Here is a 6,000-nt window from a genome sequence, read left to right as displayed (position 1 = left end):
AATTACAGCATTTAATTTTGGATTTTCGTTTAATACTAGTAATTAATTCATTAGCATTTGAATAATTGCAATATCTCAGTAATTTTCATGTGTAGACTAATATAATGAATTTGACCATATATGTGTGTTTTTATTTCATTATGGAATGGTTCTACAACATCGACAGTGACTCTGTCGAACTGTATTAAATAGTTACTTATGGTAACACCTCAAAAATTACGAGTTTCATGAGAATCTTTTCATGCATTCTGATTCATCTAGATATCTAGATAGATCACTTCATATTCCATTCTAGAGCAAAAAAACATTAATTACTGTTCTTATTTAATAAAGATATAGATAATCCTTTCATTCCTTATTAAAAAATAACTATTCCTGTTCATTCCAATAATTTTTTAATCAGTTGCCAAAGAATAATATCCCGACAAAACAAAACAAATTTCAAACATGACCAGCCTTGCGTACAGTTCAAACTAAAAGTAGTTGTTTTCAATAAATTTTCCCCCAACCAAAACGTTAACAATAGCGGACTCTGGCGACAGAAAACTGAAACACGTTAATTAGCTTCCAAACCAAATAATAGTTTAGTTTCGTTGCAACTAGTTTTACGTCACCATCCATCCTTGATAACCCCGTGCCACCTCCGAACTTACCCGAAGCTGGCCGAACATTGCCGAAGTCTTCAACCGCAGTGTTACCGGCTTCATAGCTCCGCTAACAAGCCGTAACAAATCTTATTCGGGTTTTAATTTTATAAGTTAATCCTTCTTTGAAAAACATTTTTCTTCCAGACACGACCAGCGAGTTTCATCTTGTTTAGTTCTGTACTATGTACGAACCAAACGAAACTCTTCATTCTAAATCAGTGACTTTAGCAAGAAACTAGTGTTAAATTCTTTTAAAATTACGTTGAAATTAACGTAGCCAGTTTTAGTGAATATATACAGTTTCTTGTAGTGTGGATGTGTGTAAATTTACGTTACACCTTCATATAACCCGTGAAAAATACCGTACAATTTTGAAGTGCATCACTAAAGATTTTGGGAGCTTTTTATCTACTTGACGGTGAGTTATCAAATGCTTTCATTTTTATCTTACAATATTTATCCTTTTCTATCTATATCATATTAGATAATGTGTGTGAAAACGATTAGACCTTGAAGCTTCGGAGTGATATGTAATCATTTGTGTTGAAAGATAGCCCATATCGTTTGTACGATTAATTCCTCTGTATCTATCTTAAAAAGAGATATTCAGTTTATTCAATTCATTCATACATGCTGGGAATTTAGTCAATGTATAGGAGAGAATCAATACTATTAGCATTAAACTGTTGTTGTTTTTTTAATTCATATGAATAGATAGCCTACTACAGTGCAAATGAGATTACAAATTACGAACATGCATCCACTAGAAAAGGTCTACACAAATAAAATATAATTTATCCCAAAAATACATTTATGTAGTATAATATGTTTATCATAGGAATTACTATTACTCTCTTTATACTTTTTTATATAAAAAAGTACACGTTATATACACTAAAAATTAACAAACATGCATCCACTAGCAAAGGTCTACAGAAATAAAATATAATGTATCCCAAATACATTTATATAGTATAATATGTTTATCATAGGAATTACTATTACTCTCTTTATACTTTTTTATAAAAAGTACACGTTATATACACTAAAAATTAACAAACATGCATCCACTAGCAAAGTTCTACAGAAATAAAATATAATGTATCCCAAATACATTTATATAGTATAATATGTTTATCATAGGAATTACTATTACTCTCTTTATACTTTTTTATATAAAAAAGTACACGTTATATACACTAAAAATTAACAAACATGCATCCACTAGCAAAGGTCTACAGAAATAAAATATAATGTATCCCTGAATACATTTATTTATTTCTATAAGATTATCACAGAAATTACTGGTACCCTATTCATACTTTTTTATATAAAAAAGTATACGTTATTATATACTATACATAAAGTATATTACATACCGTACTGCATACTGTATAAATTATATATAGGTACTATACATTATATTATATAGAAAAGTATAAAGAGGGTACTTGTAAAATCCATAATAATCAAACGATTCAAGTAACCATAATGAAATACCATGGATTACATTCATTATATTACTTAAATAGTCATTCTTTATTCATTTATACAAAAAGTAAATTATCAAAATGATAGGGAGAGAAAAAATAAGGCAACCTTGTGCTATCCCTCTCCCAAGTTTAGATAAGGTCACACATAGCCGAAATAGGTTAAGTCTTGTAGTTCTCCAATTCACAACATTTTCCGTCATCAAGTATTTTCACAAAGTAGATTTTCAAATTTAGATGCTTCAAAACTGAACATGGAAGAAATATTTCACATTATTATAACTAGAATATGAAATATTCATATATTAAAATATAATTTTGAAGAATTTCACCAAATAAAAAGTTGATAATATAAAATAACTAGCCGTCAGGCTCGCTTCGCTCGCCATATCCGTCTGGCCAGGGGGCTCCGCCCCCTGGACTCCCGACTGGATCATCCAAGAATGAGATCAGCAGGCTCGCTTCGCTCGCCTGCATTTATCATTTGAACATTTTTATCATATGTTAAGACGATCCAGTCGGGGGTCCAAACTAAACGGATATGGTGAGCGAAGAGAGCCTGATGGCTAGTAATATAATATTCCCAGGAATAGCTCTGATTGAAATAGCAGTGCCCAATCAATTTCCCGCGATTAATGCATTTCAATCTTCAACTTGGTGCCAATCTAACAAAATTATTAATTTAGTTACCAGTTAACAACTGGTTCGAAGAGGTACTCTCTCTAGATTATAGTTCTATATTAACATATGGTATGGCCTTTTTTCAATTATAATAAAAGAGCATAAGAAGAATATAACATGCTAAAAGACGAACTTCAAACCCTTAAAAACCACCCTTAGAGTTAAAATATTGCCAAAAGATTTCTTAGTGCGCCTCTAAAGGGCCAACTGAACCTACCCAATTTGAACGTTTTTGGTCCGGTAGATTTTTAGTTCTGCGAGTGAGTGAGTCAGTCAGTCATGAGTGAGTGCCATTTCGCTTTTATATATATTATAATATAGATATGATATAATAATAGAATATATAATATATAAATATGTATACATGGAATATGTGAGAGCCGTTATAATAACAATGATTATGAATAAGTAGCCCGTCGTATATATTTAAATAAATACGGATCATTTACAATAGAATAATAGTAATCAATAAGTATAGTACCTAGGTAAAATGAAGATTTATAATTTAGGTAATTTACTTCAATCAGGGACCTGTTTCACAAAAGTTACAAGTCCTGTAATAAGGAGAATCATCATTCCAATTACATGCTCATATAGCCGACAAAATCAGCTGTTCCTGTATTACAGGACTTCTAAATTTTTATGAAACATGCCCCTGTCATGTGATTTAACTCAATTTGAATTGAAAAGAGTAAATATTTCAACTAACAGATTTGAGTAATTAATTACCAAATAGTTTAAACTACCAATCGTCTTTATAACCAATTTTTACTTTCCTTGCCCTATTACCATAGGTAAGGAAAGTATTGCTTTCCGAAAAAATTAAGGTACCCCAATTTGTGAATTTCTATTCGTTTCAATGTCCCCTGAGTCCAAAAAAGTGATTTTTGGGTATTGGTCTGTATGTGTGTGTGTGTGTGTGTGTGTGTGTGTGTGTGTGTGTGTGTGTGTGTGTATGAGTGTATTTGCGTCTGTGTACACGATATCTCATCGCCTAATTAACGGAATGACTTGAAATTTGGAACTTAAGGTCCTTACAATATAAGGATCCGACACGAACAATTTCGATCAAATTCAATCAAAGATGGCGGCAAAAATGGCGAAAATGTTGTCAAAAACAGGGTTTTTCGCGATTTTCTAGAAAACGGCTCCAACGATTTTGTTAAAATTCATGCCTAGAAAAGTCATTGATAAGCTCTATCAACTGCCACTAGTCCAATATCTGTAAAAATTTCAGGAGCTCTGTCCCATCTATGCAACGTTTGATTTCAGATTCCCAATTATCAGCCTTCATACACAATTAAAACAGAAAATTTTAAGTGGGGAAGAATGAGCATGGAAATCTCTGCAATTAATGTCCAGTAACATTTCCACCTAAAATTGAAAGTAAGCTTGAAATTCGAGAAAATGTGATTATTAAATTGCAAACTGTTGGCAACTGTTGGTTCTATTAAATCATTCACTACGCAGAGATAGCAGACCTTGTGTGTTTCCAGCGTTATTGACCTATCACTAGCTGTCTCATATCTTCAAATAGTAGACTTGAAATGCGCGGGAACACTAGCGTCAGGTGATCAATTTTCATAACGGCAAGGAAAGTTGTGTGAGTGCGCCACACCAGATTCTTCAAGATCTAAAAATTTTCCAATGTTACTTTATTCTGAAATATTTCAATTCCTCCCCTCATGAACCCAGAAACCATGTTTTGAGCAAACTTGACTGAAATGCAGTCTCATACTCAAAAGATAAGGTCTCTCAACTATATTTACTAGAAACTATTTACTATCGTACAAGTCAACAGTTTTGTTGACCAATCATCACGGCGAAAAGAGATAAACTTATACATCAATAGATAGCAGAGAGAGAGGAATACATACTATTACATAATAAATACATGGCAAGCAAGCTGGGGGTCAATATGGTTTTATTTAGGGCTGGACTGAATGTTATTATTAATACTGTAATATGGTATTTTTCCATTTTATTTTTCTTGATCTTCTTCGTTTTAATTTTTTTGTCTTCTTCTTCTTCCTGTTTTTCTCTCTTCTAGCCTTTCCTTTTCTAACGCACTCTGAAGGACCGACTTGAGTTTTCTCGGCCTAGGAAAACTATTCCACCTTTTTATAACTTCTATTTATATCCTTATCCAACTGACTTTCGTCTCTGTTCACAATCTTTTACTTGACTTTGGCCACTTTTTGTCTACCTTTTCAGTCATTCTACTCAATATTATTCCTTTGTTATTCTCTAATTTTGCTGACATTGTTCCATATTAATTTATCTATATATTATTCTGATTTCCCAATTGGCGATTTCTTCTTCTCTCTTCTTCTTCTTCTTCTTCTTCTTCTTCTTCTTCTTCTTCTTCTCCTTCTTCTTCTTCTTCTCCTACTCCTCCTCATTCTTCTTCTTCTTCTTCTCTTCTTCTTCTTCTCTTCTTCTTCTTCTTCTTCTTCTTCTTCTTCTTCTTCTTCTTCTTCTTCTTCTTCTTCTTCTTCTTCTTCTTCTTCTTCTTCTTCTTCTTCTTCTTCTCTTCTTCTTCTTCTCTTCTTCTTCTTCTTCTTCTTCTTCTTCTCCTTCTTCTTCTTCTTCTTCTTCTTCTTCTTCTTCTTCTTCTTCTGGTTCTTCTTCTTCTTCTTCCCCCTTCTTCTTCTTCCCCCTTCTTCTTCTTCTTCCTCCTTCTTCTTCTTCCTCCTTCTTCTTCTTCCCCCTTCTTCTTCTTCTTCTTCTTCTTCTTCTTCTTCTTCTCTTCTTCTTCTTCTTCTTCTTCTTCTTCTTCTTCTTCTTCTTCTTCTTCTTCTTCTTCTTCTTCTTCTTCTTCTTCTTCTTCTTCTTCATCGTCTTCCACTTCTTTTTCTTCCTCCTCCTCCTCCTCTTCTTCTTTTCCTTCTACAAAGAATGAGCAGTATTGTCTTAGATTTAATTTTTTCATGTAACAAAATGGTCGTCTGAAGTTTTGGTAATATTTTAATTACATTTCATGTATTGCACTGGTTCTAGATTGTTTACTATTTTCAGTAAACCATTATCATCATCATCAGCATCTTAATTTTATGATAAGATAACGCGATGTACAGTGAGTGCATTGAAGATATCCCACTACACATCAGATAACCAGCCAAAGTATGAATAAATTTCATCCAAATCAATAATTATTATCTCTGGTCCTTGTTTTTTTATAT

At 32.5% G+C, this 6,000-nt stretch overlaps 1 protein-coding gene across 5 annotated transcripts in view; it reads left to right on the top strand.

Moving 5' to 3' along the window:
• The first annotated feature begins 594 nt into the window (after positions 1–594).
• Positions 595–6,000, top strand: part of LOC111056291 (box A-binding factor) — a 135,920-nt gene continuing 130,514 nt past the window's right edge. For 2 of the 5 annotated variants that reach the window (XM_039439876.1, XM_039439875.1), the window contains exon 1: positions 597–1,065. The gene's annotated coding sequence lies outside the window, so the exon portion shown is untranslated. Of the gene's footprint in view, positions 1,066–6,000 lie in introns of all 5 variants that reach the window. The other 3 variants (XM_039439877.1, XM_039439873.1, XM_039439874.1) reach the window with 3 other exon arrangements.

The sequence above is a fragment of the Nilaparvata lugens genome, chromosome 13 (genome assembly GCF_014356525.2).
Source record: "Nilaparvata lugens isolate BPH chromosome 13, ASM1435652v1, whole genome shotgun sequence".
Classification (NCBI taxonomy): domain Eukaryota; kingdom Metazoa; phylum Arthropoda; class Insecta; order Hemiptera; family Delphacidae; genus Nilaparvata; species Nilaparvata lugens.
Note: the sequence above shows the minus strand (reverse complement) of the source record. Positions and strands in the feature narration are given on the sequence as shown.